General features: G+C 45.6%; 1 protein-coding gene across 1 annotated transcript in view; it reads left to right on the forward strand.

The window, feature by feature from the left end:
- Positions 1-16,740, forward strand: part of CFAP69 (cilia and flagella associated protein 69) — a 599,649-nt gene that overhangs the window by 270,194 nt on the left and 312,715 nt on the right. The window lies entirely within an intron of this gene.

Here is a 16,740-nt window from a genome sequence, read left to right on the forward strand (position 1 = left end):
AAGTGCCAGACCAACTTTTGGACACTGAAAGTGAGGATGAGATGGTCCAGAATACATTTGGACAAGCAACTAGTCCATCGGAGTTGCATATCGAGCTTCAAGAGGAGGAATATGATGCTTCTCAATCGCCTGTTAATATATCAACACCAGTGAGTAACCCAGTTGCTCAAGTGCCTATGGCGTTGCTATCCAATTTACAATATATGCTGGACGATTACTATAGGAGGTTCCCACCATCAGAATCGGCGGGTTCTGGGCCGGCAACTCCAACTTCTGAAATACCTCCAACTGTGCTCCCACCGGTGTGTCCGTCTTCACACTCACAACCTACTCAAGAGGGAGCTCCGCAGTCTTCGGATGATGAAGATCAAAGGGAAGAAGGTGAAGTGGATGATTTATCGGAGTGGGATGACTATCAAGGACAATCTCCTTCACCATCTCCTCAGACTACGTCGACCTCCCCTCCGGTGGATGTAGCTAGTTTTCACTTACTAATGGAGAGTGCAACCGAACGCTTTCATATACAGATGGAACAGACGCAACAAGAATGTTTCTTATACGATTTTAAGGATCAGCCCAGACGACAAATAAAAACAATACCCATCATTGATTTCATCTGGAAGGAAGGGATTACGGTAATGTCAACGCCGGCCTCCATTCCTCCGGTCTTGCCACGCATTGATAAAAAGTATAAAGCTCCCCAAATATCGCCTGCATGTCTGATAGGACATCCAAAACTTGACTCAGTAATTGTCCAGGCTGCCCAGAAGAGAGCAAGAAATCCATCCTCTGCAGTTACGGCGCCGTCGGACAGGGATGGCAGACGCCTAGACTCAATTGGAAAGCGTGTTTCCACCATGGCTGCAACAACTGTTCGTGCTGCCAATGCATTGGCCATTTTAGGGCGGTATGACCGCCAAATGTGGTCGGACATCGCACCTTTCATCGATCTCCTCCCTGAGCAATCCAAGGCTGAAGCACTCCAAATCCTTCAAGAAGGCCAAAGAATCTCGGAAGAGATTATTGATTCAGCTACAGATGTCGCATCTACGGGATTTCGACAGTTAGCAGGAGCTGCTGTCCTGCGCAGACAGGGCTGGTTACATTCAACTTCTTTCAGGCAAGAAGTCCAAAACAGAGTTTTAGACATGCCATTTGATGGCGAATATTTATTTGGTCCCAAAGTAGAGGAAGCTTTACAAACAATTAAAAAGGATACTGAGACAGCAAGATCCTTGGGCACTCTCCAATTCCGCAAGCCGCCCTTTCGAGGAGCGAGAGGACGAGGGACATCCTCCAATAGAGGTGGATATCAACAACAATCCACATACCGACAAAGTAACCAGCGCTATCAGACACAGCGCTACCAGTCTTATGGGCAGAAAAGATCACACTACACCCAGAACAGGGGTAAGACAAATTACCACGGCAAAGACAAGCGTCAATGAAACTTTTCACCTGCCACCACCTATTTTCCACCCTCACAAAAAACTTGGCGGAAGAATATCGAAATTTTACTCCAATTGGCAGTCTATAACAACAGACAAATGGGTCCTGGATATTGTGGCCAGGGGCCATGCCCTAGAATTCGAAAAATTCCCTCCAAATGTTCCGCCAAGAGGACCGCCTCCAGCTCACCTGAAGGAGCTGCTTACCCAAATCAAATTGATGATACAAAAAGGAGCGATTGAGAGCGTTCCTCAGAGGATGAGAGTAATAGGGTTTTACTCCAGGTTCTTCCTGAGAAGGAAGAAGAACGGGGAGTGGCGCCCGATCCTCGATCTCCGCGCTTTGAACAAGTATCTAAGGAAATTAACGTTCCGGATGTTGTCACTTCAGGAGATATTACATCTTCTACCAGCAGGAGATTGCATGGTCACCTTAGATCTCCAGGATGCATATTTCCACATCCCCATCCTACCTCGCCACAGGAAATTCCTTCGCTTCAGGGTGGCTGGCAGGGACTACCAGTTCAAGGTCCTTTCTTTTGGACTGCGGTCAGCTCCAAAAGTATTTACAAAAGTTTTAGCTCCAGTGGCTGCACACCTCCGGCTGGAGGGCATACAAATTTTCCCGTATCTGGACGACTGCCTTATAAAGGCCAGTTCTCACGAAACCGTTCAACGTCACCTTCAACAGTGTCTGCAACTATTTCAGTCTCTGGGCCTGACAATCAACTTCAGCAAATCCCAAATGCAATCGTCTCAGAGAAAGGCATTCTTAGGAGCGACTCTGGACACTCAAAAACTCAGAGCTTTCGTTTCCAAAGAGAGACAAATGAAGATAAGTCGGCTAGCACAAGATCTCATGCAAAGAAAGTCAGTTCCAGTTCGACTGTACAAGTCTTTTCTAGGGATGGCGTCGGCTTGTATTCCATTACTTTTAAATTGCCGGCTTCAAATGAGGCCGCTTCAGGAGGAACTAACCTTACAGTGGCAACAGGTTTCGGGCACTTTCGAGGACCTCATTCGAATCACACCACTAATGAAGAAGTCTCTTCTCTGGTGGACACAGATGTGTCATCTGAGGCAGGGGTGCGCGTTCCTTCAAGAAGCACCAAGTCTAACCATCACTACAGATGCATCCCTCGAGGGCTGGGGGGCTCATCTGCAAGGCCTCACGATCAGCGGCAAATGGACTGCGCAACAGAAACGGTGGCACATCAACCGTTTAGAACTGAGAGCCATTTTTCTTGCACTCAAGGCGTTTTGTGCCATCATTCAGGATGCCAATGTGTTGATACGAACAGACAACACAACAAGCATGCACTACGTCAACAAGCAGGGGGGAACTCGATCTCTTCTCTTGTCTCAAGAGGCACAGGATTTATGGACATGGGCTCTTCACCACAATGTACATCTGCAAGCAGTGCATGTTCCGGGGACGGAAAACGTCCTCGCGGACGCACTCAGCAGAACAACGGTCACCACCCACGAATGGGAGCTTCACCAGGAGACAGTGGAACACATATTTCATCAGTGGGGTTGGCCAGACCTAGATCTATTTGCGACAAGTACCAACAGCAAATGCCAGAGCTTCGCAAGCTGGCATCCCCACAAGAACTCTCTGGGGAATGCGTTCTCCATCAATTGGTCTCTGACGTTTGCGTACGCTTTCCCACCGATTCCATTAGTCCCCAAGGTTCTGCGGAAGATGAAGAAGGAACCTTGCCAACTCATCCTGATTGCGCCCAGATGGCCGCGCCAATATTGGTTTACAGAACTTCTCCTCCTGTCAGAGTGCAAGCCAATTCAGTTACATCCAATCCCGAACTTGCTCAGCATTCAGGAAGGACAAGTCTTCCATCCGGACCCAGCATCTCTGAGATTAGCGGCCTGGCTCCTGAACACCGTGAGTTGGCGCACCTGAACATCCCGGAGGACTGTAAAGAGGTGTTGGCCAAGGCTAGAGCGCCTGCTACCATCAAGACGTACAGTCTGAAATGGAAGCGATTCTGCATCTGGTGCCGTTCAGCAGGGGTTCACCCTTTTTCAGCAAAACCTGAGGAAATTCTTCCTTTTTTCCTGCATTTAGCACAAACAGGTCTGTCTCATGCTACCTTAAAGGTGTTTCTGGCTGCAATATCCAGATATCGACAGGATGGGACCAATTCTCTGTACTCAGCAAGGATTATCCAACAATTCTTTAGAGGCCTCTTTAGAATGTTCCCTCCTGTACGCCGTCCACCTCCTTCGTGGCATCTGAATGTGGTCCTAGCTCAACTCATGCGTCACCCATTCGAACCCATCCACAAGGCCGACTTGAAGTACCTTTCGTGGAAAGTGTCACTGCTCTTGGCTTTAACATCCTCCAGGAGGGTTAGTGATATTCAAGCTTTCACTGTGCATCATCCTTTCCTGCAATTCACTAGTGACTCTGTGATTCTTCGCACAAATCCAAAATACATTCCGAAAGTACCTTCGGATTTCCATTTGAACGAACCTATTGTCCTTATGTGGTATATAAATAAATAATACCGGATCTATTTTTGAGTGAATGAATGAATAACAGATAGCTCAATAAATAAGAGTCAAGATTCGAGGTAGTGGGAGTTTTGCAGGTTTAATACAGCATAAGGACAGGATCAGGACAACCTGCATAGAACGGGGGTAACAGGGCCCGGCAGCTGCCGGGGCTGGGTCAGGAATGAGCGCGCTAACTTTTAATAACAATACATTGACTTATATACATAGCGCAAACACATAGCATTACATTGCAGTAGGCGTAGCAGTGGGTGGAGTAGAAGGCGTGACGCGTAGCAGTCGCGAGAGATAACAGTAAAAGTAGGTGTAACTGGGAGTATACATAGACATGTGGTGCAAACGTAACAGAATATGTCATGAATGGGCGGAAACATAGGAGGGGGCTACCTAAGGAGCCGGGACCTCTAACCTAATGGTGCGCGAAAACTGGCAATGACGTATCACTAGGAGAAGCTGGGGGCTACGAACTCTGTGCTAGGAGCAGAGACTAGAGTCTGGAGGGTCGGAGCGACATGTACCTAAACCCTATCTGGTATCTGATGTTTAGGGAACATGTTGATATAAACTAGGAGTCATGAGGGGAAAAGCTAACTTGATTCTAAGACTGGACCATACATTATTCTACATGAAATGCGTGATGAGGAATATTAAATGACCAGTAAATGCAGTATTTCTCTAACATGGAGCCGAGAAGGCTAGACAATGACGGAAACTATTGATGCAGTTCAGTAGCTTAGGAATGCAAAGAAGGAGGACTGAACTGATAACTGGAACTATAACATACTTTTGGCAGACTCAGAGGCAGAGCCAAGCTGCACCGGGCACTGCGAAGCAGGAAGTAAGTGAAGGGTCGAGGATACAGGTGGGGGCTGTATCGCTCCTCAGCGAGGCTTTCAGGAGACAGGAGCTGAATCTGATGTCCGGGCCCTTTTGAGGCCTAGAAACGGGGACTTTATAATGGAATAACGTGCACACTGAGAAACGTGGCAACATAACTTTACATAGGCCTGATATTCGTAGTATTCACGAGGACTGGAAAATGACATACCAGAGGTGGACACAACTATAATTGCGTCATTAATCGGACATGGGGAATAACATATGCATATTGGTCATGCACACATAACATATGATGGATGAGGCGTAGGGACACAGAACATGGCAAAATTTACTTTTCCACATTCCCTCCTTGTCACTACGTTTCCATCAGGAAACATCAATTTTCATGATACCATCTATCATTTCATACAGTACCATTTGCTCGTCTCGAATTGTCTTGGAACGGGATTTAGAACGGGGCTTAGGACTAGGAATACAAGAGGTAGCACACATGCTGCAAATCGCAGGGCCACATTGTATACAGAGGCAGCAGCTAAATATGATCGCTACTGCAATACCTAGAAAGGACAGGACTTTCCATCCCCATGCGGAAATTATATTCCAGAACCAACCGGACCATGTCCAGGTACCTGGATCTTGGTGTAACAGATGGGCAATTTTATGGAGTCTGGTTATAGCTGAATAAACAGACGGTGCGTTATTTGGAATGAAAATGCAGCAACTAGATCCGATGATTCTACAGGCCCCGCCCCTATCGGCCAGTATGACGTCAAGGACGAGACGATTTTGCAAAACGACAAATCTCATAGCAGATTGTTCTTCGGTTAAGTTACCTAGAGCAGAGGCAGTCTCATTTACTACAGCTTCAAGGGTTCTTGTTAACCTACGGATTAGTTTACTATTCTGGACAGGTCCTACGAAGAAGAAGAAACCTTTATTGAAATCTGTATACTGTTCTAGAGTAGTTTCAGTATAATCGACAATTGGGGACTCCCTTCTATGTCTAATGTGTACTAGATGTGTGTTTCTGTGATAATCAGATGGGGCTAGGAAAACAGGTGGCAGTAGGAAGGCAATATAACAGGTTCCCTCCCAATCGAGGGGCAGACGGACATATGCAGTTTGACCACAAATAAAATAAGAATGACGTGAAGCTTTAAAAATAGATTTCCTACTGTCACTATACTTGACAACAGTAGTACATTCACTATGTCCTACATGTACAGAACCATAATTACGGACACATAATTCACCTTTGACTGGTAGTACTGAAATAGCAGGTAAGTCTGGAGTAGTATCAGACTGAACATTCAGGACCATGAAATTCGACGAATAATTACCTAAATTATACACCTCATTTTCTAGATCTAAACCTGTTCTGTGGGGGAGACCTTGCTTGTCTGGGAAACATGTACTGTTAAGAAAAGACATATCTGTTGAGGATGACGTTAACGTGGACCATGCTCCACACGAACCATTATGTGAAAATGGATAAGGAAAGAGTGGCAGGACTCCCTTTGATGTCTGAAAAGGGGGGAGTCGACCACACACCCAACAATTAGTGGCATTGCTGGTCTGGTGTGAGTAATGTAACATACGGATAAATGAGTTGTTGCGCATAGCGAGGCGGTAAGAGAGTTCATGAGGAGGCAGATCACTAAACGTGTGCTCTACTGTAGCATTAGCAGACATATTTACATGAGGAACTGAAAAATACAGATAGAACGCATAGCTGGTGCAGGAAATCAAAATGCTGATGAATAATACGAAACTCAGAAAAACGATACATTGAATTGAACTTCGACTAACTCTCTCACTATGGGGGTCTATTTTATACATGTCAGAAACAGTCTAACCGTTTCACCTAGGGGAGGACTTATACAATCAAACTGACTGACTTATTTTACTAGACCTGAGCTTTAACTTATACTCCTGTTGCGGAGTTTTCTCTAACAAGGGAGGGGTTGTAATAATGTCTTTTGCGGGACAGTCCTTTAAAACAATGTTTTGGCAGTCTTTAGAATCTTGGGAATCCTTGGAAATGTTTTTAGAAACCGGTTTCAATCCTTTAAAAAGTTTAACATGAGAAAGGTGGATCCATCCTTGCCTTCCAACTTGACGGCAGTACGGGTGGTCAAGAGGACCTGACGTGGCTCCTTCCAACGAGGTTCCAGCGGACTTGATCTGTCGAAATTCCTGATCATCACCAAGGAGCCTGGAACGATTTCATGCGGTGCCACCTCGGTGTTGTCTGGAAAGGCGGCAGCAACCTGTGAACGACATGAGTTGAGGGCAGACATCAAGGAAGCTAGGTAATCTGTCAGCATATTACATGAAACATCGGTAATACTTCGGGGTCTAGGAGTACCCCACATGTTAGGGGGGCGGCCGAATACGACCTCATACGGGGACAGACCTGATCCGGAATGTGCGACCATGCGCATATAAAACAAAGCGACTGGCAGAGCTACTAGCCAGTCCACACCTTTTTCTTTACAAACTTTTGCAATGCGGATTTTCAGGGTCTGATTATGTCTCTCGACCAGACCGGCTGCTTCAGGATGGCGTACACAATGAAACTTCCACTGGTACCCTAACAACAGGGAAACGTGCTTCATTAACTCTGAGGAGAATGGCTGACCGTTATCAGAATATACGACTCTAGGGAGTCCATATCTAGGGAAGAATTCACGAACCAACTGCTTGGCAGTGGTCGCGGCTGTGTAATCTGGGACTGGATATGCTTCTGTCCATCTGGACAAAGCGCATACAACTACAAGGACATACTTGAAACCTCGACATCGCTCCATCTGAATATAATCCATCTGGAGGACCTCAAAAGGGTGGTCAGGGGGCTGGAAACCACCTTGTTCCACCGGGACACTTTTACCTGGATTGAACTGACAACATATCATACAGGTACGGACTTTCTGCTTAGCTGCAGCTCGTAAATGCTTGTTGAACCAAATGTTCTGGATACTGTCTAACATAGCTTTTTCTCCTAAATGTGCTGGACTATGTGCGGTATTGATAATGACTTGAATCATAGAATCGGGGAGAAACCATGTGGCTCTACCCTTCGTTAACCATCCTTGATCTGTCTGGACCCCTCCTTGTTCAGACCATTTCTTGATTTCTTCAGGAGTAGCATGTAACTGTATATCTATGACGTCTTGTGTAGGGTCCTTAACTGTCATGCATGTAATCGGATCTGGAGTATGTGTCAGGTTAACTGGAATGTCTGGGGTCTGTGCTGTAAGCTTGGCTGTGCGGTCTGCTAGATCATTACCTTGGGAAATAATGTCAGTGACTTTCGTATGTGCTTTGCACTTCATGATAGCGATAGATGTCGGTAAATGTATGGCATCTAACAGAGCTTGAATAAGGAGACCATACTGAATCTTGGTTCCATGAGAAGTCATAAAACCTCTCTCCTGCCAGAGCACTCCGAAGTCGTGTACAACTCCAAATGCGTAACGTGAATCTGTATAAACATTAACTCTCTGGTTCTTGGCGTGTATACAGGCTTGTGTCAGAGCGACTAGCTCTGCTGCTTGAGCGGACAGGGTATCAATACGGTGTGTTTCAATAACTTCGGTGTCCGTAGTCACTGCATACGCGGCGACTAGTTCTCCTGTACTAGTTCTCATACATGAACCATCCACATAAAGTGTCAGGTCAGGATCTGGTAATGGAATGTCCGTCAGGTCTTGTCTTGGCTTTGTCGTAATATTAACTACTTCCACACAGTCATGTGGGTCAGGATTTGAACTAACTGATGGTAACAGTGTAGCAGGATTCAGGACGTTGCAGCGTCTAATATCTATGTGTGGCTGGAACAGTGTCAATTCATAACCTGTTAAACGTGCAATTGTCAAGTGCTGAGTTTGTGTTCGGTTTAAAAGAACTTCCACGGCGTGTGGAACTTGTACTGTCAGGGAATGTCCTAAAACTATGGAATCACTTTGTCTGATAGCTAGTGCTGTGGCTGCAACTGACTTGAGGCACGCAGGCAACGCCTGGGCGACTGGATCTAGTGTGCTCGAAAAATAAGCACAGGGCTTGTATTGACCTGCTTGATCTTGTGTGAGAACAGATAATGCTGTACCTTCCCGTTCAGTAACGAAAAGTGTAAAAGGCTTACTGTAGTTCGGTGTAGCTAGAACTGGAGCTTGGCATAGGGCTTTCTTTAACTCGTTGAAACTAAGTGTATGTTCAGATGTCCAAGGGAGGACAGTCGATACGGCTGCCTCCTGTGTCGTTAACTGTATCAGTGGCTTGGCTAGAAATGCATACTGGGGAATCCATTGTCTACAATAAGAAGTAAGGCCGATAAAGGCACGTACCTCCTTCTGGGTTCTGGGCTGGGGAAGACTCGCTATTAACTGGATACGGTCGGGTGTCAACTGCCTACCCCTCTTGGACAGCAAGTGTCCTAAGTATACCACTTGCTGAACACAGAATTGAAGCTTCGAAGGTGACACCTTGTGCCCCATCTCGGCTAGGAAATACAGAACTGTCAGGGATGCTCGCTCGCAAGCACGTTCAGAACGGGCTGTGATCAGTAGATCATCGACATACTGGAGCAGGGCAGTGTCAGTTGGCATGTGAATATTGTCTAGTTGTCTCTTGAGTGCTTGACTGTAAATACTAGGACTTTCTGTGAAACCTTGAGGAGCGCGTGTGAACATATAGCTCCTTCCATTTAAACAAAATCCGAAAAGAAACTGGCTATCTGGATGAATTGGAACACTAAAAAATGCATTCTTGAGGTCAATGACAGTGAAGAACATGGCTTCGGAATCAATGGCTGTCAATAGGGAAGAGATGTCTGGGACAACTGGGTACTGCGGAATAATACATTTATTAAGCTCTCGTAAATCAATCACTAATCGATATACTGGGGGTGCATTTGGATCAGTACGTTTCATGACTGGAATGATCGGAGAATTGCATACATTGGAGTCAGTTTCTACAACTACTCCTTGAGCCATGAGCTCGTCAATAATTTTGGATAAGGCTGCTACAGCCTCAGGTGGCAATCTGTACTGTCTGATTCGGGGTAACACTACGCCTGGTTTGAGAGTCACACGATGGGGTGTGATTTGCATGTAACCTACATCAGTTGGACCTTGCGCCCATAAATGCTGCGGAACATTAGACAATCTTGAATCAAAATCTCGTAATACATAGTGACCCTTAAAGTCACGTAGGAACAATCGTATTCCCTCTGGGGAACAGCAAATAACTGCACCTAATTCTTTCAGTGTCTTAATGCCTAACAGATTTTCTGGACATGACTTAGTAAGTAACAGATCAGTAGTGCGGGACAATGGACCTACTTCTAGAGTGACTGGCTTTGATATCTCATTAACTATTGGCTTTCCTGAAAATCCAAGGGAAACATTTCTTGAGCCTGAGAGCGGAGCCCCTGGAACTTCGGCATGACTAATTGTGGTCCTACTTGCCCCTGTATCGATCAAAAACTTTCTGTCTTTCCCTAATACTTGACTGTGAACATAGGGACCTTCTTGATCTACAGGTATCTCGATGAGAGGCAAGCCTACCTCCCTCTCTAGGCTGTTTCATGAATATGGCTGGTACTCTGGATACTCTGTCTGTGCATACTGATACATCTGCGATGTAACGTGCTGTGTTGCAGCGATGGGCTGCGGTGCTGTAACTGTCTGTGGTGCATTCTGCGGCTGAGGAATCTGTGAAACGTGTTCTTGTCTAGGCGGACGTGGTCTTTCTTTAGTCTTACCAGTAGCTATGTTATGTTTCAGAACTGCACACTCGTTTATAAAATGACCTGGCTGTTTACAATAATTGCAGTTCCCTTTAACGGGAGCTGCAGGATGACTGGCTTGATTCGGACCCCTCTTCTGACTGTCTTGAGGAACAGATTGTGCAACTAGTACTTTCATCTTCGTGTCTTTCATACGTTTTCTTTCGTGTTCTTGCTCTTCTCTGATTCTATTCTGGTGGTACTGGAGCATCTGGAGCATCTGGGACGGAGTATTTGCTTGCCAGGTGCTTTCGACTTTCAAAACTCGATTTTTAATTTGTGGGCTTGAATTCTCGACTAATTTAGTAACGAAAAGATGAGGGTATGACTCACTACTTGTCTTGAGACCACTGTTGATACTGAAACATTTTTCAAATCTAGAATAAAAATCACTAATATCTTCATCTTGTTTCTGTTTACAGGCTGAGATTGCATCCCAGTCTTCTTTTCTCGTTGTCAATAATCTGGGTAAAACTTGAATCAATAATTCTGGTAATTCTTTACATTTATCTCCAAGACCGGTACCTGGTACTCGTGCCTTGTCTTCAGCTTCTAGAGCTGTCCAATCGATCTTTTTCTCTCCCACCTCCCATTCCTTTTCCTTTAACTTTTCATACACCCCTGCGGGTAACAGGACCTTTAACATTTTAATGATATCTGGGTAAGTGTATTCTCCCATACGGAGCATGTCTTTTAATTCTCTATGGAACCCTGCTGGATCTTTGTCATGACAGGGAATTAATTTCTTCATTTCAAGAAGTTCCATCTTTGAAATCGGAGTGTATACAAACACTCGTTGCATTACGCCACCCGCCCCTTGGACGGGGTGGACTTCTCGTAACGGATTCTGTCTGTCTATGTAGAATGATTTACTTTCTGGGGGTGAGACATGAACAAAATGCGGGTTCAGAAACGTTCTATATTTGTGACGCTGTTCTAGAATGACACTAATTAAATCGGTACCTAGACCTCTCCATCTATACTGGAGTAACTCGTTCAGGATATCATGCAACGGACCTGGATCAGAATGTTGACCCTCATACAGAGTAATGAGGTGCTGGATCATATACATACCCACCAGTCGTTGCTCGGCTGGGGGCAGTTTCAGAAACATTTGTGCCACTATTTCGTCTGGAAAAGTGGTAGAATCAGTAATCCATCGGACTGCTGATCGGGCTAGTTCTTGTTCATGCATGGTACTTAACTCACTATAACCGATTCGGGATTTCAGGATGTGATCGGTAGCTTGAAATACTTGTTCTAGAGAACCTTGTTCTGGTGCTGGATGATGAAAAATAGACTTGTGTTCTAGACGTAAATGGCGATCTGGAAATCTAGATTTTCCTACATACGCTATTCTGGCGGAATTCTCGTCTTCCTCTTCAGGATCAGAGGTACTTTCTTTCTCGCTTACTTGTGCTGCTTTACGTTGGTCGTGTAACCTTATTATTTCTTTACGAATTTTCTTGTACATACTCTCCATAGCACCGACGGTCTTGTGCTTACCCTCGGCTATATTATCACTCCACCTTGTCAGGATTCTCATTTCGGCGGAATCTTTAGACGGGTAATCTTGTTCTCTTATTAGACAATTGATCAGGAACTTTAATATCATGAGCTGAATCTCGGCTTTCCTTTGAGACATAATCTCGCCAATACTTTCTGGATCATCCCCTGTACGGATGAAACGATATATTCTGTCTAGATCTTCTTTCATATTCGGTAAGGTAACTAGATACTCGGTCACTCTCCTTACACGTAAGGAATATAAAACCATATTATATTCGCCTGGAACTGGATCATAGACACATTCGTTAAGGGTTTGCCTGATTTCTGTAACAGACTGATGTTTGGGCGTGCGCTGTAACGCTTGAGCATGTAATTCGAGTAATGTTGAACGCTTGTGTGGCGGCGGGGTTTGAGGAAGACCTCCTCCTGCGGCCCCTAGACTAGAATCGTCGACTGACATTCTTCGTCCTGGCAAGGTCGGTAATTGTAACGTGGGCTGGACTTGTATGGCGGACTGGACCGGGGGAGCTGTTAAGGGCACCCCGGTGTCTGAAGGAGCAGGAAGTGCCTGATTTACAGGGACTGGCGGAGCGCGAACAGGATTTGCATATTCTGGGACTGTGTCGTCCAAGTAGGACGAAATAAAAATATCAGCTGCGGTCGGTTTGTGACGTAGCTTGGTCGGAACTAATGGTGGCGGGAAATTACTAGATGCCTCTGGGGTCGCTTTTGGCAAGCCTTCGGCAAGAAGAGGATACATACCCTTAATGAGGGCATGCCTCTGTCTGTCTGACTGTTCGGCTTTGACTTGTTCACCTATCTCGATTAATTCTCTTTCTTGGGCTCGTTCCTGGGATTCTCTACTTAACTCTGACTTTCTGACTTCTTTCTCGGTTCTTCTATGAGCTTCCTTACGCCATAACTCGATGGCATCTTTCTGTGACTGTCTGGCTTTCTTTTTCCATAATGCTTCTTCTACTCGCATGATACATTCGGCATCCCATGTACCCGATACGGGCCATCTATACTTTTCTCCTAACTGTTTGGTATACTCTACCCATAAATCTAGATACATTATGGCGCTTATGCCATGTTTCTGATACATAAAGTGACCTGGACTGTCCCTAGGTGGGACAGGAACCGCTTCTTCTAATAAACCCTTTCTAGTTTTTAACTGACGTAACTTGGAAAATATAGGCATGACTGAACTGTAATCTGGACACAATACAATACACAATGAAAACACGAAATCACGTCACACTCATACCACAACATTAAAAATACATGAAGAACATTATAAATAACAGTTCGAACAGAATATTACCTGGAATACTGAAAACAGAAACAGAACAGAATTTCTCGAGAACGGAACAGACTAGAGTTACTGGATGCACTGCTATAACAGTACGGAACATACCGGTCCCATAAAGGGACGCATCAAGACCCGTATCCACCTAGGTGAACACTTCGTTTGTGAGTCTGGGCACCACCAACCCACGGACCAGGAGTCAATTTAGATTGGTCCTGTCTAGATACTACCCCAGCAATGGTACTCACCGGGCAGCACGGAACGGAAGGCCTCGGACTGGACGACGGACGACGAACTTCGGACTTCAGTTACAGGTGGGCCTCCGGATACCTCGGACCTTGGACTCTCGGCTTGGGCTCTGGTCGGGACTCGCCGCGTTCCTCCACCGTCTCGTTTGGATGCTGGACCGCCTCCTCCGTCTCCTCCGTGGGCCTGAGGGATACTTGGAGCAGAAATATCTGCCAGTGCACGGTATGGTTCCGTCACGACTGCAGAGGGTCAGGGGGTCGGCGTGGCTTCACCGACGCGTGGGGAAAGGGCAAGTCCCTATTCGGGCGCCATTATGTGGTATATAAATAAATAATACCGGATCTATTTTTGAGTGAATGAATGAATAACAGATAGCTCAATAAATAAGAGTCAAGATTCGAGGTAGTGGGAGTTTTGCAGGTTTAATACAGCATAAGGACAGGATCAGGACAACCTGCATAGAACGGGGGTAACAGGGCCCGGCAGCTGCCGGGGCTGGGTCAGGAATGAGCGCGCTAACTTTTAATAACAATACATTGACTTATATACATAGCGCAAACACATAGCATTACATTGCAGTAGGCGTAGCAGTGGGTGGAGTAGAAGGCGTGACGCGTAGCAGTCGCGAGAGATAACAGTAAAAGTAGGTGTAACTGGGAGTATACATAGACATGTGGTGCAAACGTAACAGAATATGTCATGAATGGGCGGAAACATAGGAGGGGGCTACCTAAGGAGCCGGGACCTCTAACCTAATGGTGCGCGAAAACTGGCAATGACGTATCACTAGGAGAAGCTGGGGGCTACGAACTCTGTGCTAGGAGCAGAGACTAGAGTCTGGAGGGTCGGAGCGACATGTACCTAAACCCTATCTGGTATCTGATGTTTAGGGAACATGTTGATATAAACTAGGAGTCATGAGGGGAAAAGCTAACTTGATTCTAAGACTGGACCATACATTATTCTACATGAAATGCGTGATGAGGAATATTAAATGACCAGTAAATGCAGTATTTCTCTAACATGGAGCCGAGAAGGCTAGACAATGACGGAAACTATTGATGCAGTTCAGTAGCTTAGGAATGCAAAGAAGGAGGACTGAACTGATAACTGGAACTATAACATACTTTTGGCAGACTCAGAGGCAGAGCCAAGCTGCACCGGGCACTGCGAAGCAGGAAGTAAGTGAAGGGTCGAGGATACAGGTGGGGGCTGTATCGCTCCTCAGCGAGGCTTTCAGGAGACAGGAGCTGAATCTGATGTCCGGGCCCTTTTGAGGCCTAGAAACGGGGACTTTATAATGGAATAACGTGCACACTGAGAAACGTGGCAACATAACTTTACATAGGCCTGATATTCGTAGTATTCACGAGGACTGGAAAATGACATACCAGAGGTGGACACAACTATAATTGCGTCATTAATCGGACATGGGGAATAACATATGCATATTGGTCATGCACACATAACATATGATGGATGAGGCGTAGGGACACAGAACATGGCAAAATTTACTTTTCCACACTTAAGTCGTTCTTTCCTGACCCGCAAACACCTGCGGAAAGAGCGTTACATTCACTTGACATTAAAAGATGTCTTAAATTCTACCTACAAAGAACGTCCACTGTTCGCGCTTCTGACCAGTTGTTCATTACCTACGGTGCGATTCGTAAGGGGCAGGCAGTTTCAAAACAGACTATTGCAAGATGGATCTCTGCTGCCATTGCCTTTTGCCATGCACAGGCTGGGAGACCTTTAACATCAGCGCCCCGAGCGCACTCTACGAGAGCGGTCTCTTCATCTACGGCCTTATTTGCTGGAGATCCTCTTCAGCAGATCTGCAAAGCGGCTACTTGGGCTAGTCGCCATACCTTTACCAGACATTACTGTCTAGAGTCAATCAGCGAGGCTGATACTTCTGTGGGTCGAGCTGTTCTACGGAATCTGTTTCATTAAGGTGAGCCTCTGTTTCCCACCTCCTTCTTTCTGCTGTCAGACGCTTCTTATGTTATGTTCACACATATTTCCATGATTGCATTATGTTATGCTTTATTCGATATGTGTATTTTCACTTTGCAATGTTATTTGCATTACTAGCTGACAAGCTTGGCGTCAGTGGAGTCTGCCCAGCAAGGATATGTACTGCTAGCTACTCTGATTCAGGCATGTGAATCTATGAAAGACACCCCTAATACTGGAGAAGAACAATAGTTACTTACCTTTAATCTGTGGTTCTCCAGTATTGGTGTCTTTCATAGATTCACATGCAACCCGCCCACCTCCCCTCAGAGGCTCTTTAGGCTATTTTGGTTTACCTTCACTCCTTGCGAGAAAATCTGAGAGCCTGAGCCTCTGGGGAGAACATTCTGGTGGGTGCTGGCGCCTGATTGGCTGTAGTTTGGACTATACAAAATGACTATGAGAGTCATAGATGTGGAAGTTTTTTTCCTTCTGTAGCATTGGCTACTTTACTTCCTGGTTCTTTTCTATTAGTATTACTACATATTTATGGCATATTATTGCTTTTTTATGTACCGTGGGACTCCCACTCCGACGACGGGGAATGATTCAGGCATGTGAATCTATGAAAGACACCAATACTGGAGAACCACAAATTAGAGGTAAGTAACTATTGTTCTTACACCCTCTCTGTATTCCTCTGGCATAGTCTGCCCAGTTCTCACTCTCCCAGAGCAGAGCTAAGACTGCCATCTCTCTTTCTCTGTCTTCCCTCAAATATTAGAGACTCTCTTTTGTAGGATCCCCATGAAAGGTATACACATCAGAAAGCATTTTTTAAATGGTGTATAGCTAGTAGAGGTTTTGCATCAATATTATCTGAGGTCATCATCAACCCATCAATCAATTTATGCTGGTGCCTGGCCTATATTAGCAACTGGATGTGTGGGTAGAGTGGAGCAGTCACCACTGCCAACAGGCAACTCCAGGTCAGAGATAGGAAAAGAAAATCCAGAATGTACCTCATAACAGAGACCCCATATGCTTGTAGTATTGTGGTGCAGTCAGCATGCTCCAGTGAAGCCAATGCATGTGATTTAGGG

Source organism: Lissotriton helveticus, chromosome 10 (assembly GCF_964261635.1).
Source record: "Lissotriton helveticus chromosome 10, aLisHel1.1, whole genome shotgun sequence".
Classification (NCBI taxonomy): Eukaryota; Metazoa; Chordata; class Amphibia; order Caudata; family Salamandridae; genus Lissotriton; species Lissotriton helveticus.